Here is a 27546-nt window from a genome sequence, read left to right on the forward strand (position 1 = left end):
TGTGATACTTGAAATGTATTTGCTTACGATTGTAAGTCGGCCTGGATAACGGCGTCTGCTAAGAAATAAATAATAAGTTTTGCAGTATGCCTTACATACAGATGTAGGAGCAGCCCTTGTATTTTCAATTCCCTCCAAAGCTTTGTCCCGGATCAATGAGTCTCCAGCCGGAGACCCTCTCTGGTTTCATGCCCAATGTTCTAGGACCTCACATTTGTGATTCAGCATCCAATCGAATGGCTTATTAGGTTTCCCAAAGCACCCGAGCATCCTATAATACGGGGTGACAATTGTTATCAGATTCTGGACGCAATCATACTTTCGGTCATGTCGCCTACACAAACTTCTACTGCAGAATGTATTACTTTTGCTTTACTCAATGCAATTTGTGTCTCTCTACAATATGCTGTTACTTATCAGGCTTACAATATTACTTTTTTAATCGCTGTTAATCCCCACCTCCCCTTAATTTCACTACCTCAGATACAAATGTTGATGCAAGGTCCAAAGAATGCTCCCAACAAGAAGGTCAACCCTTGGCCATGGATTCCCTGATGTTTCCTCCTGTCGCCTTGTGGGTGAGCAGGGGGTTTTTCCTTAGCGCAGGGCGGTTTAATTCTGTAAAGTGGTGGAGGCGTAGGTGGTCTTGTCCTTTTTGGGGGAAGGTGGCCCCAAGTGCCACTTGTCCTGCCCGCTGGCAGTAGTTATTCATTTAATTCATTTACTTTATTCATAATAGTTTTACCAGCATAGGGGAGGCTAATACTGTATATTTAGGGGCATGTTTATCTGTCAATTCTGTAAATCGCCATTTTGTTTGACTATTCATTCTACACAATATGAAAAACTATTTCTTCGTGTGACAAACCTGAGGTCAAAATTTGGTTTTGAGCTGATTTAGGAGGCCCTTAGCAGCAACAGCAACACTGTATATCAATCCTGACAGCAGTTTTAAAACCTAATTTCAGTGTCCACCACAGAACACTAATATAGGCTGTGTTTCTGTCCTCTGACAACGACATAGCTTCTTACTTCCATCTGTAAGCCCGTATACAATTATATACGATCCCTGTTCACTTCTCTTGGCGTCTGTGGGCACCTTAACTGTGTTCCTGGATCCCTTCTTGAGAGGGGGCCCATCCCGCACTTACCTGTGTTGCAGGATTACTCCACCAGAGGGAGCCCATCCTACACTTACCTGTGTTACAGAATCACTCCAGCAGAGGGAGCCTGTTCTGTGCTTACCTGTGTTGCAGGATCGCTTCATCAGAGGGGGCCCGTCCTGTACTTACCTGTGTTGCAGGATCACGCCACCAGAGGGAGCCTATCCTGTACTTACCTGTGTTGCAGGATCACGCCACCAGAGGGAGCCTGTCCTGCGCTTACCAGTGTTACAGGATTACTCCACCAGAGGGGGCCTGTCCTGCATTTACCTGTGTTACAGGATCACTCCACCAGAGGGAGTCTGTCCTGCACTTACCTGTGTTACAGGATCACTCCACCACAGGGAATGGTTCTTCACTTACCTGTGGACTGACTCACTCCAGCAGAGGGAACCCCTACACTACTTACCTGTCTCCACATCTACGTCGGCCAGTGAAGCCCACTCCTGTGGACTTGATACCGTCCAGTTGGAACTTGCACAGACCAAAGCCTGTAGTACTGTGGTAGTCTTGAAGAAGCTTAGAGACGGGCAAAGAAGTGAGTCAGTCAGTGGCCCGTACAGGGCAATAGTCTATGGAAGAAACTGTTCTATTGTGTAAATATTGTAAATCAAATACACTTACCCGAAAACTCATTGAGTTCGTGCCAATCGGTGGGAGCGAAAAATCACTGACGAGTAGCATCACAATACCAGTTTTGTTACAATATATATATATATATATATATATATATATATATATATATATATATATATATATATAAACATGTTAGTTTAAATCTCTTTAAACCTGCTATTCTGCATTTCTCTCATCTCATCTCCTCTGTGACCCATTCTTACACAGAGTAAACATCTGTATTCCTGTGTGTCTCCTCTGTTTGCTGTAAATAGCATGATAGAAAACATTTTTTTGGACATCATCCACTAAAAGCTTTTTATTTGATTTTTAGTATAATACGTGAGGACATAGTTTCCAGTATATTGAACATGAGATCCTGTAAATAGTAATCTGCATCTACAGTAAATATATCCTATGAAAAATATCTTACATCTTTCAATTTTTATTTATTTTACTTTACAATATTAAATACAGCATATAATTAACCGCCACCAGGCTCTAAACCACATTCCTCAAAAGCATATATTTAAAAATAAAAAAAAGAAATAATGATACTTTTATTTTGAGATAAGAACATAAGAACGTTTACAAACGAGAGGAGGCCATTCGGCCCATCTTGCTCGGTTGGTTGTTAGTAGCTTATTGATCCCAGAATCTCAACAAGCAGCTTCTTGAAGGATCCCTGGGTGTCAGCTTCAAGAACATTACTGGGGAGTTGGTTCCAGACCCTCACAATTCTCTGTGTAAAAAAGTGCCTCCTATTTTCTGTTCTGAATGCCCCTTTATCTAATCTCTATTTATGACCCCTGGTCCTTGTTTCTTTTTTCAGGTCGAAAAAGTCCCCTGGGTCGACACTGTCAATACCTTTTAGAATTTTGAATGCTTGAATCAGATCACCGCGTAGTCTTCTTTGTTCAAGACTGAATAGATTCAATTCTTTTAGCCTGTCTGCATACGTCATGCCTTGTAAACCCGGGATATTCTGGTTGCTCTTCTTTGCACTCTTTCTAGAGCAGCAATATCCTTTTTGTAACGAGGTGACCAGAACGAAATACAATATTCTAGATGAGGTCTTACTAATGCATTGTAAAATTTTAACATTACTTCCCTTGATTTAAATTCAACACTTTTCACAATATATTAGAGCATCTTGTTGGTCTTTTTTTATAGCTTCCCCACATTGTCTAGATGAAGACATTTCTGAGTCAACATAAACTCCTAGGTCTTTTTCATAGATTCCTTCTTCAATTTCAGTATCTCCCATATGATATTTATAATGCACATTTTTATTGCCTGCGTGCAGTACCTTTCACTTTTCTCTATTAAATGTAATTTGCCATGTGTCTGCCCTGTTCTGAATGCTGTCTAGATCATTTTGAATGACCTTTGCTGCTTCAACAGTGTTTGCCAGTCCTTCTATTTTTGTTTTGTCTGCAAATTTAACAACTTTGCTTAATATACCAGAATCTAAATCATTAATGTAGATTAGGAATAGCAGAGGACCTAATACTGATCCCTGTGGTACACCACTGGTTACCTCGCTCCATTTTGACGTTTCTCCTCTAATCAGTACTTTCTGTTTTCTACATGTTAACCACTCCCTAATCCATGTGCATGGATTTCCTTGAATCATAACTGTGTTCAGTTTGATAATTAATCTTTTATGCGGGACTTTGTCAAAAGCTTTCTGGAAATCTAAATAAACTATGCTGTATGCTTTGCAATTATCCATTGTCGATGTAGCATTCTCAGAAAATTCAAGCAGGTTAGTTAGACACGATCTCCCTTTCCTAAAACCATGCTCCCCACCGGGTTTTCCCATTTTATATGGGGGAAGTTGAAATCCCCCATTAGTATGGGTTCTCCTTTGCTACATGCATTTCTAATGTCATTGTATAAAAGATTATTTTGCTCGGTGTCTGAATTTGGCGGTCTATAGCATGCTCCTATTATTATGCCCTTTGAATTTTTGTCCATTATTCTGACACATACTGATTCGCCGTTGTTTTCTTCGTCCAGATTTAATACCTGGGCTTCAAGACTATTTCTTATGTATAGCATTACACCTCCGCCTCTTCTGTCCTGCCTGTCTTTATTATACAATGGGTACCCACTAATATTATATTCGTCTACATCACTCTCAGACAACCAAGTTTCTGTAACACCTATCGTTGTTAGTGCAGTAGCTTCAAGTTCTAACATTTTGTTTCTGAGACTTCTAGCATTAAGATAAATACATTTAATAGTTGTCTTACCTGAGTTGTTGCCCTTGTTTTGATGTGGTCTCCCTTCTGTTTTTTTTGTTTTCTCCCCCCTTCCTTTCTAGTTTAAATGCTTCTGGACCTCCTCAAGGATCCTTTCTCCGAGTAGATTGGTAGATATAAAACTCCTGTATTTTATATGTCTTAAGGGCCTACAGATTATGAAAACAACAAACGGGCAGCATGCCTCATCCCTACCAAGGGACTTCTGTACTGTAATACTATACATTGAGATGAAATCAGTTTTGAGACATGTGTTAGATAGCTCAGTGTCTGGGCGTGCTGCAGTGCAGTGCTTATGCTGCTCTAATGTCCGCGATGTCTGGGAACAGCTTTGAAATCCATCATAGACTCCGGAAATTTAGACCACAGAGTAAAAAATCACTTGCTCTGACAGCTGTATCATTTCCTTCAGTAGTTAGAGCAAATCTGGTTGAGTAAAAACCGCAAGTTGTAATTGTATACTCATACTCATAGTCCAAGTCATAACAAGTAATAATAATAATAATAATAATAATAATAATAATAATAATAATAATAATAATAATAATAATAATACAAGTGTTGTGTATGGACTTGGTGACCGCACCTTTATTTGTGTACAGTTGTAATATGGGACATAGCATGCTGCAGCTATGCTCAGTGTTAGTGAAATCCTGATCTGACAGCATGTAACACAGACAGCTCTTATGATTTACATACTGTTTATTCTTCAGTAAATACAAGTTTAAATTGCAGTGAGTTCGTTCTGCTATATTTACGATATTAAATACACCACAGCAAGCACATTGTCATATATTTTCATTTGCACAATCTGAGCGCTAAATTTAGTAAATGGCATTTTTTTTTCCTTCCTTACTGCAATCATGTAAGCTGCAGTACACAGTACACTAATTAGAGTCCCAAGTACTTCTGTGTGTTCTGCTGTCACATCTTTTAAATGGTCAGTTTGAGAAATAAACTGTGTTTTCCCTGCAACAGCTGACCCTGCTTGATTTTCCATGACAATGTCCCATTCAATCAACAGATTCTAATCAGATTGGGTGCTGCTTTAGTACAAAACTCACGCTACATACTGTTTTACATAATGGTAACGGTGCTCTTAAATTACTATGCCTGCTTCTTTGGCTGAAGAGGTATTATCAGCTCATCATCTAACTATGGAATATTGTGCAATTAAATCATAATTAAACTCCTGACGGTAAACAATGTAACTAAATCTATGACAACACATTCCATGACAATACAGTCTATGGCACTATCTGAATGATTGTGGTAACTTGGCACAGCCAGGATGCAAACCGCCTGGTCGTGCTTTTACAGGTCTTCAAATTTAAAACTGCTGTTTCTATTTTCACGCAGGATTTTTGTTCTTGTTTTCTACCACTATATTTTGGAATTACAATGAAGTAAGTACACTGATACTTTGTAAATGTGCTTTGTTCATTCACATTCCCCTTAAGTTCCACAAAGGAATCACAGCACAAAGTCAAGGAATTCTGGCACACATTCATATTCAGCAATATTTCTATTGTCACACTCTGTTCATGATTCAAAATATCTTCTCATTGAGGCTTTCCTGAGTAATACATTATCCAGTTTTAAAAGCTCAGGATGAGTGACAGATTTACAACAGCAGTTTACTAGTTACAATTAATATTGCTATTCTGTCACCCACAGTCAATCACATAATCAACCACTGGGTTACGTTTGACCTTTAACATACTGAAAAAAGAACAACAATACAGTCTGTGTTCACTGTTTAAACATGGCAAGACAGGAGGACCCTTATAAACTACAGTACATTGAGCAGTGAAGCATATCAAGGCTGGAATACTTTTATGTAAAGGAAATCAACAGAAGAACTGATTGAATAAGTCATTTCCAAAAATCTCCAGGATTAATTAGTCATCACGTTAAATAATTAGGTGAGAAAAACACTCAAGGCTTTTAAGGCAGTCCTTTGGAAATTTCCCTTTACCCTAAAAATGATAAACAGTAGTCCGTCGCGTATCCGACTGTGGTGGGACCAGAGTAAGGGCAGATATGTAAAAAGTCGGATAAATGAATCCTGTTTGAAATACCATTATACACAGCTGTATTACTATATACACACAATTATTGTTTTGCGATTCGGCTTTTATTAGGGAGATCCCCTAAATCTCTTGTTTAGAAAAATACTGGGTATTAATGCTTGTGACAGGGTAGCCATCTGCCGCATGGGTGCATGCATTCACTGCTCAGTAACAGGCAGGAGATTGAGGCAGAGGTTGAAGTTGATACGCCCCCTGCAGGCAAACAGGAATTGTTTACATATCAACACACTGAACAGCTCACGTGACACTACCAGCAATGGCAGCGCACGGAGCACATACAACACAGTGTACGAAAAGTTTGGTGGGATCTACAATCTCTGAACTAATCTCCTCTGTTCAATAATAAATGAACTCTGGCCACTCGCCCGGCTGTCAGTGGTTTTGACTTGTTTACTCACTGTTCGGAATCCAACCCTGATTCTGGTTTTCACTCACTCACTCACTCACTCACTCACACACACACACACAAACGTCAGCGAATTTCAGCTTCTTTAGCCCAGTTTGGCTTTGGTTTTGCAGCCGTCCAGAGGTGAATAAATGGAACCTGACACCCCGCTGGAACACACCTACCTTCTGATTACATTCCACAGCTGGTAATCACACACAGCAGGCAGGCTCTCCCAGGAGTGTCACGTACTTCATTAATTATTTACAATAAATACACACTATTTAAAATATACATTTACGCAAAAAAAAAAAAAAAAAAAAAGCATGTGCAGGGCTCCTGCCCTGCCACAGTTGCTGAAGAGCTTGATCATGGCAGATAAAACAGTTAGGGCGGATATGTGAGAGGCGGATACACGACGGATTACTGTATTAGATTTGAGTTGAATTGGTGACAAAGTCATTTGACTGCCTAATTGAGTGCAAATTACTAAAGAAAAGGATCCAAGTTCACAGCTTTTCTGTAGCCAGTACCATTTTATTAAATCTCTGTACACTGTTAAACCACAAAACACAATACAACTTTGTTTAGGATCCTCTGAAATAGTGACTAACATCAGCTTTGTCAACTCCTTTTAGGATGTCGATCAAGCCCACACTGAAGCTCCTATGTTCTGGGTCAGATACCCTAACCGTAACCCTAACCTCATAGCTCATACTGTACCTTGTATCTCTGCACAAGACTCTGCAAAGCTGCAATGTTCTTTTTGTAGTGCAGAGACCACAGCTGAATCATGTGTGCTAATTGTGACCTAACCAGTACATTATAAAACATCACCATGATTTCCCTTGATTTGCTTCCTGCACTTTTAACTGTATAATCAAGCACTCTGTTTGTTTTTGTTTAATTGCCTCATCATACTGCTTGTTGCTGTCAATGAAGAATCTGCTACAATGCCGCCCAAGTCTCTCACAGCTGGCCTGTTCAGGTTCGGTACTACCCATTTCATGTTTGCTTTTACTTTAATGAGTTGGTTCCAAGACTATCAAACTGTAAATGCTTCTGACCTAGATTGAATGTCGGATAATATCTGTACAGTAAATGGGTGGTGTTTTTTTATGATGTTAAATTCCTGGTTAAAGAATGATAAATACAAATAAATCAATTTGAATTCTTGTGTGACCTTCATGCAACACTTTACATTTCAGAATGTGACATTTATAGTAGTCACATTATTGTATTTCAAAACCAAAGGGTAAGACTGCACGGTGTTTACTAAGGAAACATATGTTAAAAGAACTAACCGTAACAAGCTGGTAGTTTTCTCATCTCAATCAGAGTTGCTAGTTTATTTATGGACCGTGCAGCTATTTCCTTTTGTTGTTTGCATATTGTCAGTTTTTAACGTTAATGAGTAGCAAAATATTAATATATGCATTATTCCATTTCTAAATATCAATACAGCCCAAATTGACTACACGTTTATGCTAAAATACATTTGAACACTTCTTTCCGTAGAAAACAAGAATTGTTACTCATTGGTAGTAAGAAAAACAAATACAGAAGCCCTTAATGCTGAAGTTAGAGAGCTGTTGTCAATTGTTAGCTAGGGCCATTTGTCTGACCAAGTGATATGAAGAAAATAAAACATTTCACATTGTGTATTTACTACTGCACAACATACCTCCCTCTAAACCTCAAACTTTACTTAACATATCAGTAAACACAATAGCACCTCTGATGGTTCCAATGGAAATAAATGGATATAATGATATATATATATATATATATATATGAAGTATGTATCACTAATGGTTTTTAAAAAGTATAACAGGAAATGAATACAAATGTGGCCTCAACATACCAATAATCAGTTCTGACCCAGGGGTTAATAGAACAGCTGTATACCAAATTTGAAGCGGTCAGTAGTCTTTATAATTTAAAATAAACATCCCTGCAAAATGTTTATTTTATATGCTTAAAAAGCAGGCTGTAAATTGCCCTTGCAAGAAAAAATGGTTAGCTACAACATGGCAAATTTCACTAAGTTATGCACAAAACTGTGTTAGAAATGCATGTCAAACTAATTGAAAAACATATTGCGTCTTTTTATTAATTGTGGTTGTGTGCTAAATTACCAGGATGAAAGGGTAGGTTGTAGGATACAACAGTATCTCAAAGTTAATATCTCACAGCATGTGGTCTTTATTATGCAGAAACCAAAAGCCACAAGGGCGCACTTAGACTTAGGGCGGGACCAAATCAAACCCTGATCCCTCTTGCGAAAGACTGCTTATGCGATAATATCGCTAGTTTCCATATCGCATTTTCTTCATCCCGAAACCAAAACTAGCCATTTCCAATCCGCGAAATGGGCAGAGAGAAGTTTTGCGGGAGTAGGAGAGACCACCGAAAGCAACATGAAAATAGCTGCTGACCAATCCCCAGCAGGTATTTGTGACATTTTGACTAACAAGGCGGTAACATGCGAAAAGGCAGGCGAAGACAGACAGGGCAGAAATAATAAATAAAATAGAAGTACTGTTTCGTTTGAATATCAGTGAATGAATGCTATTACATACAACTACGACTACTAGTAATAAAAATAAAAATACGTTTAACAATAATAATGACAATTACCTGCTTTTATTTTTATTGTGTAAAATATTGAAAAATACTGATGCGAGTTTGAAAGAAAACACACACATGCACACTCACTTGGCAATGACCTCGTTTCCACAATGTTTGCAGCATCGTGCTGCATTGTTCTGTCACTTTCATGAAAGCTTGCCACATTGTTTTCATGATTTTTGTAAAAATCCATACTGTGCCCTGGCTTTTGTCAGCACCATGCAATGCCAGCATCCTCATACCCGAGTGGCACGGTGCTGCCCAGAGCCCTGTTGTGCACAGTATAGAAACTGCACAAGAACGAAGATTAAAAAAATAAATAATAAATAAAAATAAACATTAACAAAGAAACTCCGTGCGAGTATTATAAAATTAAAATTCTTATAAATAAGAAAAAAAAAAAACTTGTACAGAATCACTACCGGCACAGATTATATACAATAAGAGGTCGCATGAAATGCTATCCAGTGCCGTGAAGAAAGAAAAAAAAAAAGTTGATTGCAGATTTCTCTTTTTTTAAACGGACAGTCGGGTAGTTGTATTATTATTATTATTATTATTATTATTATTATTATTATTATTATTATTATTATTATTATTATTATTATTATTATTATTATTTCTAATGTCGAAAACCCAAATTAAATTTAAAAACTTAATCTTGATGCTTCTGAGATGACCTTTATAGGTGTTACGTAATTTTGTTATCTACACGGATTTATATGTTTCGAGGGGACCGCTTGGCATTCTGACACGGTATAGCCAAAATGCGCTCCCTTGTACTGGAACGGTGGGCTTGTTCTTACCTGCTGAGAATTTGAGCTTCATAATGTTTCTGTGTAGGCTAACCTGTTGAAGTACTTTACGAGAGTAACCACGTGTTTAAAACTAAAAGTTAATATCTTTAAAGTGGTTAAAACATGCATACGTTCTTTATTAGTATTCTAGTTTGTTTACATTTGTTAGACGTCACAGATGACGTGTGAATATACCCATGGATTTAAAAAAAAGTGTACCGTCCATAGTTGTAGCTTATTGAGGAGCAGGTAACATTGAAAGATTGTATAGGAAGGGTGAGACTAAAAAATATATACTCATCAGTCCATGGTGTTTTAAAAATCCAGTGATTGATTTGTGTTTATTAAAAGTTAAAGAAAAGGAGGAAAGAGGGGTTTTCTGTGAACTGGCGGGGAAATGGGTAAACTGTGTATGGGAAACTTACTGGAAGATTTTTACAGATGGGTCTAAAAATACAGATACTGGTAGAGTTGGAGCATCTTATTACATTCCAGAATTTGAGGCAGGAAAATGTGTACATGTTACAGATAACGTGTCTATCATGACGGCTGAACTAATAGGGATTATTTTGGCATTACAATGGATTATAGAGGTTAAGGAGAGAGGGCAGTAATTTGTTCAGATTCGTTATCAGGGCTACAGGCAATTGAAAATGAAGGAAAAGGGGATAGCAGAGATTTAGTCCAGGAGGTAATGTAGTGTCAGAATGTGTGTGTGTTTAGGATTGTATGTGGTTTTTGTGTGGATTCCAGCGCATACAGGAATAGAGGGGAATGAGTGGGCGGATGGGTCAGCAAACACGGCAGCGAAGAAAGAGAATGTGGGTATGGGTGTTCATTATGGGTTAAGGGAGTATTATAAAATAGAACAAATTATAGTGGATGAATATGTGGAATAGGGAAAAAAAGGGCGTACATGATATAAATCACAAAGCAAAGTCAGTTTGCAGGAAGGATGGTATGGAGGGAATAGACAGGAGGAAGTTAATCTAATAAGGCTGTGTATAGGCCATTCAGCTTTAAATGAACATTTCTATATAATTGGAGCGCATGAGAATGGATTACGGAAACTGTGGAACACCTGATGGTTGAATGTGCTAGATATAGGGAAGAGAGGTTGGGGAGGAGTTGAGGGCTTTGAATATGCAGAATATTTTTTTTCAGGACGGGATAGGGGATGGTAATAGAATAGATAGGGGTATGGTCAGGTATATAGGGAAATTCATTAGGAAAACATGGAGATTTAACCAGTCTTAAAAAAAAGAAATAATATTGCTCGAACTGTGGCAAAAAAAACAGTAGGCTAAAGCAGAAAACGGTTTTGTGCGTGTTTCGTATAAGGGTGTAAACACAACATATATTATGATAATAATAGGAGTAATACATATACTAATATTTGATACTGTAAATCATTAATTTTAAATTATTCAGTGTTGTGTTCAAGTGTTCGATATATAACGTCTGTGGAGCTACTGTTTTTTTTTTTTGTTTGTTTGTTTTTTTTGCAAATATCAGGATGCTTAGTGTTATTATTATTTTTTTTTTTTACTATTTGCTTAATACGCGATAGCTTTCGACAAGTTTGAAGTTGACTATATCCGGTCCTGCTCCGAGGACGGGAGCTTCCAGGGGGCGGCGCTCAATTGGCCGAGCGTCGCCAGGGGGAAGATAGGGTTAGGTCGGCCAGAGTGTCCTCGGCTCACCGCGCACCAGCGACCCCTCTAGTCTGGCCGGGCGCCTGCGGGCTTGCCTGTAAGCTGCCCGACAGCTGCGTTGTCCTCCGACGCTGTATCTCTTGGGTGACTGCATGGTGAGTCCGCAGTGTGAAAAAAAGCAGTCGGCTGACGGCACACACTTCGGAGGACAGCGTGTGTTCGTCTTCGCCCTCCCGAGTCAGCGCAGGGGTGGTAGCGGTGAGCTGAGCCTAAAAAAAAAATAATTGGCCATTCCAAATTGGGGAGAAAATAATAAAAACAAAAAAAAACAAAAAAAAAAAAATCCGGTCCTGCGAAAGTCTTGCGATGTGATTTATAGCTGGAATTGAGTAGATTTGGTCGGGCTAGCAAACCATTCCAGCTTCTCATCCTACTTGTACTAATCAGCAATAGCTGCTTTTTGAAGGGTGAAAAGGGCTTGTTTTGGTCCCGCGAGATTTCGCTTGGAATTTTTCTTGTGTTTTATTACCACGAATGCTTTCACGTTCTCGTTCGCTAAGTGCTAACTCTGATTTGGTCCATCCCTTAGTCAAAGGAGATTCCATTACACTGAAAATACTATATACATTCAACAGCTCAAACAATTTGAGATATGAGCTGTTGAAGAAACAACAAAAGCAGAAACAAAAAATATGCTCCCCTTCGACGGTTGCTTAATTATATGGTTGCTAATTTTTACCGCTTTTATTCTTGCATAATCCCCACTGGAGCTTCTTAAGAAGCTCACAGTCTTCCTCTGCAGTAACAGCCAGCCTCTTACTGTTTAATTCACAATTTGGTATTTCCAAAGCAACATCCAACAGTGAGCTACGAAAGACACAAAAAGAGATATTAAAGTGAAATACATTATTCATATTGAAAGGTATTTTATTTTAAAAACAAAAAGTATTTTCAGTCGCTTTGTTATTATACCATCAAACCAGAAAATACAATATAAATAAATGAAACTTGTATTATTCTGGTTAGATTATCCAAGATGGACTGAATATTCAGTAGTCGTGAGAATGGTTTGAGAAATTGAATGAAAGACTTATTTTTCTCTCTGTGTGGCTGGTGGTCCATCAGCCTCCAATTAATGGAGAGCTTCGACCCAAATATCGACTTAAAGAAGAAGGCTGAGTGTGCATGTATAATGACAAGAGGCAGCGATACGAATTAGAAAACATTTAGTGACACCATTGACTGATAATATTAGAATCAGAATACAAACATTAAAAAGTCATGGTTGTGTTTACAAATTGCAAGGCAGAGAGGACAATGTGATGTATTAAATATGTAACAAAAAAACAGGTATTCTGCAACACTTCCACAGTCAATAGTAATGATTTAAACAGCAGCATATCTCTACAATTCAGAAAAACATCATCTATTTACTGTCAGCATGCAGCCGCTTTCTAATATACATACTTGTTTCAGGAGGGAAACACTAATGTAGGTTTAACCTGTTTTTAATAACCTGCATCTGTCAACTCAGAATTGATTTTATTGACTTTCCTACCCCATCCCTAGGGAGTCTTGTGTACAGATATAACTTGACAAACACGTAACCATTGGTCTTCATTTTCCTTCAGATTCACAGCCTGACCAATGATCCTTCAACAGTGGGGTTTTTATCCAGAAAATGTGACAGCAACTTTAATGGTTCACAGGTGGAGGCCAATGGTAAGGTAATTGTGTCCTCGTTAGGGCAATTTCTTTCATTGGTGTAAACTGGGAGCTTCCACAGCACAGGGGTTGAATACTTATACAAGCAAGATATTTCAGTTTTTTATTTTTCTTAAAAATATTTCCCAACATAAAACCAATGTCACCTTACAATAATTGATTTTGAGTTTCAGTGTTTTAAAATAAAATATCAAACAGAACGAAATTTCAATGTACCATTTGTAATTCAGTAATATGAGAGAATTGGTCAAGGGTCTGAATACTTTTGCAAGGCACTGTATATACACTGCTGTGCAAAAGTCTTAGACATGTTGCATTTTTCTACTCTGAACACAGAAATTGGACTATTGAACAATGGTCAAAGGTGCTTTGAACTGTTGATGGATGAACAACGACATCTATGCCTTCTGCCAGTTCTGTTGTCCATTCAATGCTTTTCTTCTTTCTATTCATTAAGGATATTATCTTCAAGTATTGCTCATCCTTTTTAGACAGCTTTTTGGGTCTTCCAGTCCTGGGTTTGTCAATTACAGATGATGTTTCTCTGTACTTGTTGATTATGCTTCGGATACCACACCTTGAAAATTCAGTGATGTGAGCTATTTCACTCAATGTTTTTCCTTCTTTATGCAAGTCAAGGTTGTTATAATAGTAGAAAACACTAGTGGAGGCTTTGAGTAAAATGTTGATGCTCATAATGCATCAGAGTAGAAAAATGCAACATGTCTAAAACGTTTGCACAGCAGTGTATATATAATAAAAACAGAAATGTCAAGTCAAGACCCATTTCTGTTAAATAAGTCTGTGACAAGAAAATATAAAAATATAAATCTATAAATATTACATTCTGCTGACGCTAATTGTCTGTAAATCCTTCATATTTCTATCAGAATTAGGTTGGCTTTGGGGTTAAAAAACAAATGATTATGGTCTTCTAGATCTGGAAAAGTCGTGTAGTGATTGTATTACTCCAGAATCTTGTGATGACGTTTGTCCTTTTATTCAAACTCTGCACTGTGACATTTAATCTGTGATGAAAATTAGGAACATATTTATTTTTCTACTACATGAATCCTGGATCCTTGAGGTAGTGATGCTCAGGGACTGTAGTTTGTTCACCATGGAGGCCAGTAAACTCTGTGGGATTTTGATGAACAAATCTGTGTTTATTTAGTTTTGGCTGTTACAGTAAGACCACCCAATTGTTCTGTCAAAGTCTCGCCCTGTTCATTTAAATTTTAAAAAATTGTAAAGAGAAATAGCTGACCGAAAATGTAAGAATTTCCAAATGCTGGTAAAATTTAATTAACTGTTGGTCACCCTTCTGAACATGTTACTTGTACACATTTGTTTACTTATTTAAAATTCTTTTTTCAAGGATTCAGTGATTTAAAATGAAACTTCAGCACAGGACACATTTTCACAGTGTTTACGTTTGTAATTTACTCCTATTTTTTTTTCTTCACATTTTAAACACTAAAATTGAAAATAGGAGTTGCATACAAACTGGAATAAACACTTTGAAAAGATTTACTAATATTTTGAAGACATTGCTATTGTATCAGACCACTGTGCAATATTTAATACAAATGTATTGTGCCACCATTGCTGATAAAGTGTGGTCTGCTAGGGATTCCTGCAGATAAATTAGAATGTATCTTTTTCAAACTTCTCTGTAAGCTGTAGAACAAATTTGTTTAAACAAAGTCTTACCAGTTTATTACATGAGGAGACCAAAGCAGAATGAGGCCCAGCCAAATACGGTTCTCCAAGCAGTTATTTGTATGGCAGCATCACAGGCCTGACAGAGCCTTTCAGTATTACATAGAATCCATTATTGCCAAATACTGCAAGGTAAAGAAATATTAAAATGAATAACATCTATTTAAAGAAGTTATGAAAAACAAGGCTTACAATTCTTAACCCTTTATGGATATTGTGGCGTCAGTGACAGCTCATTAGTGTTCTCATTAATGTATTACCAGCTATCAGTGCTTTGAGAACAAAATGGGACTGTGTAATTCAAACACAGTCATTCAAATGAATGAGTTGCTGCAGTACAGTACAGCCCCATGTCCTGGCTAACTAGGAGTAACTCCAACTGGAAAGCAAAGCATTTTGTCCTGTGTAATATCTTTGCAGTACATGACAAGAAAAAAACAAATATGCAGACCTGCAGCAAAGGTATGTAGTGTAGGGAATCCAGGACTGTTTGATCACCTGGAACAGGAGCAAATTGTTTTTCATTCGACCAGTACCTGAACAGAATTTTCATTATCTGTGTTTGTATTGTTTCATAGGAACAACTGACACCCTAACTTGTTACACCCAACATTTCAACTCATCTCTCTGCAAATTTAAATGCTACATGTTTTTTTGGGGGTTTTTTTGCCTTGCCTAGTACACATTGTAATTGAATCCCTCATGAACTGGCTAACTGTCTACTATTGTGGGAAAAAAACACCCTGCACTTGCTGTGCTTGAAATACGTGGGAAAATAGAAAAAGTGACAAAGTAACCCTTATTCAGTCATATATTTAAAGGATTGAATATCATAAGGTGGTACCATGCATACCTTTATTTGCTCCAGCTGGTTTGAAAAAAGTATGCTACCTGTTTAGCTCATCGCAATGAGTATTGAACCCCACTTTACTAATACTGTACAGTGGTACTCTTATGCCAGATGTTGGTAGCATCTGATTGACACATCTTCAGTGGTGTGCAAACAGTTTTACACTTCAGCACATCAGAGTGCTTCTACCTTGAGAGGTTAGCCCAATGCCTACCCATTTCTGACCTTGACTGTAGCTTAGTCTCCAATAATTTCTTCAAATATCTTGACAAGCTATTGTATATTTGAATAACATATTTAAAAATGCCTCCTCCGAACGTAGAGTGGTGACTGAGTGGAGAATTCCGTGTTAAAGCTATGTATTTACTGTTATATTACATGTACAATATAAATAAATAAATAAATTAATTAATTAATTAAAAAAAGCATATTTATTGCAAGTTTTGAGCAGTGTGTGTCTCCTCTGCCGCTTGTGATGGGTCACCACTCGATTGTAGCAATGTAATTCCTGAAAGAAATCTATTTGACCCTGTCCTTTTATGTTCATATTTTGGATGTCAATCATAAAATAGCTGTGCTATAAAGTAAATGTGCATTGGGTGTTTACAACAACTTTGTAAGCCGTTAGAATTATATTACAGAAACATTTTAATTTGCCTTACCCAGTCGTGGCCACTCGACTTAATAACAGGTGTAACTGGATCGTTTTACTTGCCTCTGAGGATGGTTCAATGGTTTAATTATTTGTTAAATGTTTCTGCTACTACTAATTGCATTGCAGTTTATATTTTGAACTGTGTGCTGTTAATATGTGCTTCATGAAGTTATCCCTCACCACCAGGGTTCATCAGTATCAAGAGCTTTACTGTAATATGAATAAAATCATGGTCAAATTTGTACAGTTTTAAGTTAAAACAAAATATGGCTGGTAAAAGATAGATGATTCATAACTCCAAATAAATTCAATTTTCAAAGAGAGCTTCTAACAACTGTACTATGATTATAGTGAGGAGTACCTTTGCATTAAAATACTTTCCAACAGCGATTTCCCGTGCTGTGATCTTAAAGGCGGTAAACTGTACACAGTGCTTGGTGATGTCATTTCAGTGGTTTTATCAGCAGCAGTCTGGAGATGGGTGTATCTTGACTTTGTACTGTATTTGTAATTTATATTTATAAAGAATGTACAGTAAAAACAGATTAACCTGTTTATTCAGAGACGTATGTTGTTAAACTCTTAATAATGTACTGTTGACAGTCATGCGGAAGTACTGATTTAGCTCTGTGCCCTTTCTCTGGTTGTTTTTTTTAGTTTTTTTTTTTTATATCGAGATCAGTGCATCTGCATTATTTCTTCTGAAGTTGTGCGATCAGTATTACTTAACACAAGACTTGCTACAGGATTAGAGGAGATAAGTAAGTGTCTCTGTAAAATGATGATTCTTCAATTTGTCCCTTGAATTTGATGCATTTTGACCCATGGAGCAGTGTCAATTATACCAAACTGGCAGTGGCCTACTCGTTTCACATTTGCAATGTGCATTTCCAAAATCTAGAAAAGTACAGTAAGATGACAGTATGAGGACATTACGTTCTTGTAAACACAGCCAACATTTCCTGAGTATACCCACCCCCCTCCTGTTTTTTCAAAGCAATAATATTGAGATCTGCTACTTTATAAATCTCTTTTAACATCGAACCCTGCTGCACACAAGGTATTTTTATTATTTTATTTTTTATATAAGCGAGATTGAATTAGAGGTTAACACAAAACATCCAATCACATTGGTGGGACTGAACAATAATCATTCATGGGACAGGAGCGAGGGCTGCGTGGAGGAAGAACCTTGGGAATTGGGAATAGGAGAGAAGTGGTTTGAGACTGAGGAAGAAGTACATGGTTTTCCCCTTGGTTCGCAGAGAGCCGCCCTCATGGAGGTGAGACCGCACCGATCGGCCTCCAAGGACGAGGCCAACGTGGCTGGGCTTCCAAGGTTGGGAAGTGAGCTTCACTTGCCCCCAGAGAGAGACCGTTGCAGAGATGGAGCAGCATAGTGTAGGAGGAAGGCGTAGTGGAGGTCAAGGAGAGGATGGTGGAAAACGAAAAACACAAGACACAGAACAAGGGCATGACTTGGGGTTTAAATAGGGAGGTTGACAGATATAATTGCCACGACAGAACAAGGGAGGGGGCTCCCTGCCCCCCAAATTATACAAGGTTACAAAAATGCATAAGAAAAAAAAATCCATGGAAAGAATTGCTGTTTTTGTAGCACATAATTTTGGGTCACCTCACAAGATAGCAGTTAAATCCGAGCAATAACTGAGGCAAGGTATAGAGAAAGATTGAAGTGATATAAAGGTAAGCTGTCTAAACTGCCAATGTTAGGCATTCAGATCGTCTCAATCCAGTGCATGACTGAAGGCTGAGATTGGGCTTTCACTTGCAATCCGTGTGTCCTTGAATGAACTATTTAAAAAAATAAATGGAATTGATACTGCATACGCTTCCCCCAGTCATGTAAACCATTTTCAATCCTGATTCCATACATTTTTATTAATCGCATAGACTGGGTAATTAACCACATGTGGAATACAAGCAAAAAAGTCTTTTTACTGTACATAAATGAATAGAAACTCATAACAATGCAGACAGCTCTTTATCTGAATTCATAGCCTTGTGACATTTTCAAATAACACAGTATTGATAGTATAAATAAAACCAGTATTAGTACGGTTACTGGGTGCTAATACTGTACAAAATCCACAAACTGTATTGTTTGGCACTGTGGTGCAATCACATACTGATTCATTAACATGTGGGTCCATTGTTAAATAACCCAGACATTTTGCACAAAGGTTTGAGCTGGTTTTCTACAAACTTAGATATCTGAGTATGGGCTGTAGTTAACAATAAAACCTGACTTAATCACTTATTGTTTTATTCTCCTGAAAGAAATCTGAGCAGTTAACAGATCTTTTTAGAACAAAAGACAATTCTGTTCAGTCAGCTTTGGCAGCAGAGGTTCCTTAATTACAGCAATCTAAATGCAACCCAAATGCATTTTCATCAGCTCAGCACAAAATACTTCCTATTCAAGTACAATAATAGTCTGCCTTTTGATTTTGTTTTATACCTGTATAATGAGGGTGTGCTCTCTCCAATGCAATGTGAGTGAAAATGTAAAATTACGTCAATGATGTTTTCCCATTATATGTTATGGTTCATGTCTGCTGCCAGTCTGTGATTAATAAAAAGCATCAGTTGACAAAACATATTTTTCCTTTACATTTTTTTGCAGTGAATCAAGAAAGGTTGATCCAGAAATTACAGTATCTGAATATATAACATATATTTAAAAGCAGTATTTTCAAGTAAGGCCTGTTTGTTCGGTATTTTCTGGCAGTCCATGTAAGTTAGCCAGTTGGGTCTGAGAAGCACTGAAAAGTGCCTAAAAAGCACTTAAAAAGAAGAATACCCAGCTGCCAGTCATAGATATGATGTCAGCTGCTAGAGACTTCTACAATCAATCTAGGAAATCTTAAAAGGATTACAGCATTAGCTTCCAAAAGACAGAGCACTTCTTTTGGGGAGTTAATTAACATTTGCTAACTGACAATCACAATTATATTATTTAAGTTATATTAGAATTATATAGACAGTATAATATATACCCCAGTTCCCAATGTTATATATTTTTTCTATGTAATTATCAATAATAATACAAAAAGTAGCCCAGAGTTTCTACTGCCAAGGGAACTTACAAAAGTGTCAAGAACAGGGTTTTCTCAATGGGAAAAATGTCAACAGAAATATGTGAATAACAGGGTTTACTTTCCTTCCCACTTTTCTACTGAGAAAATCCTGTCCTTCACACTTTTCTAAGAAGAAACACATGTCCTTTTTTCTTAACCAATCAGAAAACTCTGTCCTTCAGTCTTTACAAACAAGAAAACTCTGTCCTCCAAACATTAATGTTTCCTTGAGTTTAGTTGCACCTCTAACATGTGGTTTAGGTTTTGAGTAAAATGTATTAATTAAAACTCAAACAGTTCAGTTTTTAGTCATTTATTTGTTCAATGTGATGTCACTAATAAAATAGTATTACTTTATTCTTATGATGCATGCACAATATTCAGTTATTTAATCTGTTTATTCTTCACCACTTAACAACATTTTGCAATTGATATGCATATGCATTAGACAGAAACCAGCTATTTTCTTCAAAGTGCCTATTTCGGTTAATGAAATATTAATCCTTTTAAATAATGTAAAATAACAGTTAAATAATTAAAACAATATATTAAAAAGAAAATTGCTAAGGTTAAAGCTTGTGCAAAGCAAATTGGGATAAAAGGATACAAATTTCAATGAAAGAACATTAGTAAATATGAATGTGTCCTTATCAAGTATTTTTTTTTTAATTATTATTATTTATTGGTATTGGATGGTTCCAAAAACGTGTTGAATTTTCTGAGCTGTATGTTACATGTTCAGTTTTTCTATAGTGCAGTTTGTTTAGGGTTGTGTCTAGCATAAGGATCCATGTAAGTGATGTTGAAGAAGAGCTCTATACACCTCTGGAAGACTAGAAATGGCATGCACTCTTAGAATTAATAAAGCACAAGCTGATTTTGTTTGTTTTTTAAAAGTTATTTATTTTATTTTACTTCAAATCTTCTCTGACAGCCCAATGAAAGTCATCTTCAATCTCTATGACTCCTTAGCCTTTCCTTACAAACTGCATTGGTGTGGAGTTGGGAATTGTACATCTTTTATTAGTCCATATTGTGTTATGTATGCATACGACTCAACAGGTTTCAGTATCTTTCTAATGAAAGTGTTACAGAACTGCCCTGCAGTGTTCAAGAAACCTTCATTATACTGCAGGTACTCAAATGTAATCTCAAATCCAAGAATCTAACCATCAGCAGTCTCAGCTCAGGGTAGGGGACTTCACCCCATAATCGCAGATATAGAACATAATAAGAAAAACAACAATATATACATTATATATATATATATATATATATATATATATATATATATATATATATATATATATATATATATATATATATATATATATATCAATCAATTTACCTATATATATATATATATATATATATATATATATCTCCATCCTTGTGAGCAACTCCATTTAAAGAGCAGCTTGCCATTAAAATCACTGTCAATCCCTTTTAATCCAGAGACTATCTGAAGCTCTCCCTCTATCAGAACCAGTTCTCTATTAAGACCATTTTACTCAGACGTACAGAAACCCAGTCTGGGGGACCAGTTAACTTACTGCCCTCCAACATATATAGGGAAAGGGACACATCTCTATTTAGTAAGCCAAAAAATGGATACCACTTCCATAAAGGGGTCACCTTTTTGTCTTTTCACCCAGGATTCCAGTGTTACAATCTTGCTCACATGTTTCATCTCCCTATTCAAAATCTGAGCAGCAATATCAGGGAAGACTTTTAGCTCTTTGCAGACATTTTGTTGCTCAGTCTGGGTTCTCTCAGCAGGACTGTAAAACATTTTACAATTGGGAATTCACACAAAGGATACAAATATCCATTTAATTATACTATTTCATACATCCAATGTTAACTTAATTAAGAGTGGAGTGGAGCGGAGCAGAACTGGACCATTTTGCTAGGAGCATGAAGTGGAGTGGAGTAGAACAAGGAGTGGAGCGGGACCATTTTGCTAGGAGCGTGGAGTGGAGTAGAACGAGGAGTGGAGCGGGACCATTTTGCTAGGAATGTGGAGTGGAGTAGAACAAGGAGTGGAGCGGGACCATTTTGCTAGGAATGTGGAGTGGAGTAGAACGAGGAGTGGAGCGGGACCATTTTGCTAGGAATGTGGAGTGGAGTAGAACGAGGAGAGGAGCGGGACCATTTTGCTAGGAATGTCGAGTGGAGTAGAACGAGGAGTGGAGCCGGACCATTTTGCTAGGAGCGTGGAGTGGACTGGAGCGGAGTGAGGAATGGAGCAGGACCATTTTGCTAGGAGCGTGGAGTGGAGTAGAATGAGGAGTGGAGGGGGACCATTTTGCTAGGAATGTGGAGTGGAGTAGAACGAGGAGAGGAGCGGGACCATTTTGCTAGGAATGTGGAGTGGAGTAGGAGTGGAGCGGGACCATTTTGCTAGGAAAGTGGAGTGGAGTGGAGTAGAACGAGGAGTGGAGCGGGACCATTTTGCTAGGAGCGTTGAGTGGAGTAGGAGTGGAGCGGGACCATTTTGCTAGGAAAGTGGAGTGGAGTGGAGTAGAACGAGGAGTGGAGCGGGACCATTTTGCTAGGAATGTGGAGTGGAGTAGGAGTGGAGCGGGACCATTTTGCTAGGAAAGTGGAGTGGAGTGGAGTAGAACGAGGAGTGGAGCGGGACCATTTTGTTAGGAGCGTGGAGTGGAGTAGAACGAGGAGTGGAGCGGGACCATTTTGCTAGGAATGTGGAGTGGAGTAGGAGTGGAGCGGGACCATTTTGCTAGGAAAGTGGAGTGGAGTGGAGTAGAACGAGGAGTGGAGCGGGACCATTTTGTTAGGAGCGTGGAGTGGAGTAGAACGAGGAGTGGAGCGGGACCATTTTGCTAGGAGCGTGGAGTGGAGTGGAGTAGAACGAGGAGTGGAGCGGGACCATTTTGCTAGGAGAGTGGAGTGGAGTAGAACGAGGAGTGGAGCGGGACCATTTTGCTAGGAGCGTGGAGTGGAGTGGAGTAGAACGAGGAGTGGAGCGGGACCATTTTGCTAGGAGAGTGGAGTGGAGTGGAGTAGAACGAGGAGTGGAGCGGGACCATTTTGCTAGGAGAGTGGAGTGGAGTAGAACGAGTAGAGCGTGACCATTTTGCTAGGAGAGTGGAGTGGAGTGGAGTAGAACGAGGAGTGGAGCGGGACCATTTTGCTAGGAGAGTGGAGTGGAGTAGAACGAGGAGTGGAGCGGGACCATTTTGCTAGGAGAGTGGAGTGGAGTGGAGTAGAACGAGGAGTGGAGCGGGACCATTTTGCTAGGAGAGTGGAGTGGAGTGGAGTAGAACGAGGAGTGGAGCGGGACCATTTTGCTAGGAGAGTGGAGTGGAGTAGAACGAGGAGTGGAGCGGGACCATTTTGCTAGGAGAGTGGAGTGGAGTGGAGTAGAACGAGGAGTGGAGCGGGACCATTTTGCTAGGAGAGTGGAGTGGAGTGGAGTAGAACGAGGAGTGGAGCGGGACCATTTTGCTAGGAGCGTGGAGTGGAGTAGAACGAGGAGTGGAGCGGGACCATTTTGCTAGGAGAGTGGAGTGGAGTGGAGTAGAACGAGGAGTGGAGCGGGACCATTTTGCTAGGAGCGTTGAGTGGAGTGGAGTAGAACGAGGAGTGGAGCGGGACCATTTTGCTAGGAGCGTGGAGTGGAGTAGAACGAGGAGAGGAGCGGGACCATTTTGCTAGGAATGTGGAGTGGAGTAGGAGTGGAGCGGGACCATTTTGCTAGGAAAGTGGAGTGGAGTGGAGTAGAACGAGGAGTGGAGCGGGACCATTTTGCTAGGAGCGTGGAGTGGAGTAGAACGAGGAGAGGAGCGGGACCATTTTGCTAGGAATGTGGAGTGGAGTAGGAGTGGAGCGGGACCATTTTGCTAGGAAAGTGGAGTGGAGTGGAGTAGAACGAGGAGTGGAGCGGGACCATTTTGCTAGGAGCGTGGAGTGGAGTAGAACGAGGAGTGGAGCGGGACCATTTTGCTAGGAGAGTGGAGTGGAGTAGAACGAGGAGTGGAGCGGGACTATTTTGCTAGGAATGTGGAGTGGAGTGGAGTAGAACGAGGAGTGGAGCGGGACTATTTTGCTAGGAGCGTGGAGTGGAGTGGAGTAGAACGAGGAGTGGAGCGGGACCATTTTGCTAGGAGCGTGGAGTGGAGTGGAGTAGAACGAGGAGTGGAGCGGGACCATTTTGCTAGGAGTGTGGAGTGGAGTGGAGTAGAACGAGGAGTGGAGCGGGACCATTTTGCTAGGAATGTGGAGTGGAGTAGAACGAGGAGAGGAGCGGGACCATTTTGCTAGGAATGTGGAGTGGAGTGGAGTAGAACGAGGAGTGGAGCGGGACCATTTTGCTAGGAGTGTGGAGTGGAGTGGAGTAGAATGAGGAGTGGAGCGGGACCATTTTGCTAGGAATGTGGAGTGGAGTAGAACGAGGAGTGGAGCGGGACCATTTTGCTAGGAATGTGGAGTGGAGTGGAGTAGAACGAGGAGTGGAGCGGGACCATTTTGCTAGGAGCGTGGAGTGGAGTAGAACGAGGAGAGGAGCGGGACCATTTTGCTAGGAATGTGGAGTGGAGTAGGAGTGGAGCGGGACCATTTTGCTAGGAAAGTGGAGTGGAGTGGAGTAGAACGAGGAGTGGAGCGGGACCATTTTGCTAGGAGCGTGGAGTGGAGTAGAACGAGGAGTGGAGCGGGACCATTTTGCTAGGAGAGTGGAGTGGAGTAGAACGAGGAGTGGAGCGGGACTATTTTGCTAGGAATGTGGAGTGGAGTGGAGTAGAACGAGGAGTGGAGCGGGACTATTTTGCTAGGAGCGTGGAGTGGAGTGGAGTAGAACGAGGAGTGGAGCGGGACCATTTTGCTAGGAGCGTGGAGTGGAGTGGAGTAGAACGAGGAGTGGAGCGGGACCATTTTGCTAGGAGTGTGGAGTGGAGTGGAGTAGAACGAGGAGTGGAGCGGGACCATTTTGCTAGGAATGTGGAGTGGAGTAGAACGAGGAGAGGAGCGGGACCATTTTGCTAGGAATGTGGAGTGGAGTAGGAGTGGAGCGGGACCATTTTGCTAGGAAAGTGGAGTGGAGTGGAGCGGAGTGAGGAATGGAGCAGGACCATTTTGCTAGGAGCGTGGAGTGGAGTGGAGCGGAGTGAGGAATGGAGCAGGACCATTTTGCTAGGAGCGTGGAGTGGAGTAGAACGAGGAGTGGAGCGGGACCATTTTGCTAGGAGTGTGGAGTGGAGTGGAGTAGAACGAGGAGTGGAGCAGGACCATTTTGCTAGGAGCGTGGAGTGGAGTAGAACGAGGAGTGGAGCGGGACCATTTTGCTAGGAGTGTGGAGTGGAGTGGAGTAGAACGAGGAGTGGAGCGGGACCATTTTGCTAGGAGCGTGGAGTGGAGTGGAGCGGAGTGAGGAATGGAGCAGGACCATTTTGCTAGGAGCGTGGAGTGGAGTAGAACGAGGAGTGGAGCGGGACCATTTTGCTAGGAGTGTGGAGTGGAGTGGAGTAGAACGAGGAGTGGAGCGGGACCATTTTGCTAGGAATGTGGAGTGGAGTAGAACGAGGAGAGGAGCGGGACCATTTTGCTAGGAATGTGGAGTGGAGTAGGAGTGGAGCGGGACCATTTTGCTAGGAAAGTGGAGTGGAGTGGAGCGGAGTGAGGAATGGAGCAGGACCATTTTGCTAGGAGCGTGGAGTGGAGTGGAGCGGAGTGAGGAATGGAGCAGGACCATTTTGCTAGGAGCGTGGAGTGGAGTAGAACGAGGAGTGGAGGGGGACCATTTTGCTAGGAATGTGGAGTGGAGTAGAACGAGGAGAGGAGCGGGACCATTTTGCTAGGAATGTGGAGTGGAGTGGAGTAGAACAAGGAGTGGAGCGGGACCATTTTGCTAGGAGCGTGGAGTGGAGTAGAACGAGGAGTGGAGCGGGACCATTTTGCTAGGAGAGTGGAGTGGAGTGGAGTAGAACGAGGAGTGGAGCGGGACCATTTTGCTAGGAGCGTGGAGTGGAGTGGAGTAGAACGAGGAGTGGAGCGGGACCATTTTGCTAGGAGAGTGGAGTGGAGTGGAGTAGAACGAGGAGTGGAGCGGGACCATTTTGCTAGGAGAGTGGAGTGGAGTAGAACGAGGAGTGGACCGGGACCATTTTGCTAGGAGCGTGGAGTGGAGTAGAACGAGGAGTGGAGCGGGACCATTTTGCTAGGAGAGTGGAGTGGAGTAGAGTAGAACGAGGAGTGGAGCGGGACCATTTTGCTAGGAGAGTGGAGTGGAGTGGAGTAGAACGAGGAGTGGAGCGGGACCATTTTGCTAGGAGCGTGGAGTGGAGTAGAACGAGGAGTGGAGCGGGACCATTTTGCTAGGAGCGTGGAGTCGAGTAGAACGAGGAGTGGAGCGGGACCATTTTGCTAGGAGCGTGGAGTCGAGTAGAACGAGGAGTGGAGCGGGACCATTTTGCTAGGAGCGTGGAGTGGAGTGGAGTAGAACGAGGAGTGGAGCGGGACCATTTTGCTAGGAGCGTGGAGTGGAGTGGAGTAGAACGAGGAGTGGAGCGGGACCATTTTGCTAGGAGCGTGGAGTGGAGTAGAACGAGGAGTGGAGTGGGACCATTTTGCTAGGAGCGTGGAGTGGAGTGGAGTAGAACGAGGAGTGGAGCGGGACCATTTTGCTAGGAGCGTTGAGTGGAGTAGAACGAGGAGTGGAGCGGGACCATTTTGCTAGGAGAGTGGAGTGGAGTGGAGTAGAACGAGGAGTGGAGCGGGACCATTTTGCTAGGAGAGTGGAGTGGAGTGGAGTAGAACGAGGAGTGGAGCGGGACCATTTTGCTAGGAGCGTGGAGTGGAGTAGAACGAGGAGTGGAGCGGGACCATTTTGCTAGGAGAGTGGAGTGGAGTGGAGTAGAACGAGGAGTGGAGCGGGACCATTTTGCTAGGAGCGTGGAGTGGAGTGGAGTAGAACGAGGAGTGGAGCGGGACCATTTTGTTAGGAGCGTGGAGTGGAGTGGAGTAGAACGAGGAGTGGAGCGGGACCATTTTGCTAGGAGCGTGGAGTGGAGTGGAGTAGAACGAGGAGTGGAGCGGGACCATTTTGCTAGGAGAGTGGAGTGGAGTGGAGTAGAACGAGGAGTGGAGCGGGACCATTTTGCTAGGAGCGTGGAGTGGAGTAGAACGAGGAGTGGAGCGGGACCATTTTGCTAGGAGCGTGGAGTCGAGTAGAACGAGGAGTGGAGCGGGACCATTTTGCTAGGAGCGTGGAGTCGAGTAGAACGAGGAGTGGAGCGGGACCATTTTGCTAGGAGCGTGGAGTGGAGTGGAGTAGAACGAGGAGTGGAGCGGGACCATTTTGCTAGGAGCGTGGAGTGGAGTGGAGTAGAACGAGGAGTGGAGCGGGACCATTTTGCTAGGAGCGTGGAGTGGAGTGGAGTAGAACGAGGAGTGGAGCGGGACCATTTTGCTAGGAGCGTTGAGTGGAGTAGAACGAGGAGTGGAGCGGGACCATTTTGCTAGGAGAGTGGAGTGGAGTGGAGTAGAACGAGGAGTGGAGCGGGACCATTTTGCTAGGAGAGTGGAGTGGAGTGGAGTAGAACGAGGAGTGGAGCGGGACCATTTTGCTAGGAGCGTGGAGTGGAGTAGAACGAGGAGTGGAGCGGGACCATTTTGCTAGGAGAGTGGAGTGGAGTGGAGTAGAACGAGGAGTGGAGCGGGACCATTTTGTTAGGAGCGTGGAGTGGAGTGGAGTAGAACGAGGAGTGGAGCGGGACCATTTTGCTAGGAGCGTGGAGTGGAGTGGAGTAGAACGAGGAGTGGAGCGGGACCATTTTGCTAGGAGAGTGGAGTGGAGTAGAACGAGGAGTGGAGCGGGACCATTTTGCTAGGAGCGTGGAGTGGAGTAGAACGAGGAGTGGAGCGGGA

The 27546-nt window shown here is 41.0% G+C and overlaps 1 pseudogene; it reads left to right on the plus strand.

Annotated features, from left to right (window-relative positions):
* LOC117394590 (cyclic nucleotide-gated cation channel beta-3-like) overlaps window positions 1-27546 on the plus strand; it is a 108424-nt pseudogene that overhangs the window by 46764 nt on the left and 34114 nt on the right.

Source organism: Acipenser ruthenus, chromosome 3 (genome assembly GCF_902713425.1).
Source record: "Acipenser ruthenus chromosome 3, fAciRut3.2 maternal haplotype, whole genome shotgun sequence".
In the NCBI taxonomy this organism is placed as follows: domain Eukaryota; kingdom Metazoa; phylum Chordata; class Actinopteri; order Acipenseriformes; family Acipenseridae; genus Acipenser; species Acipenser ruthenus.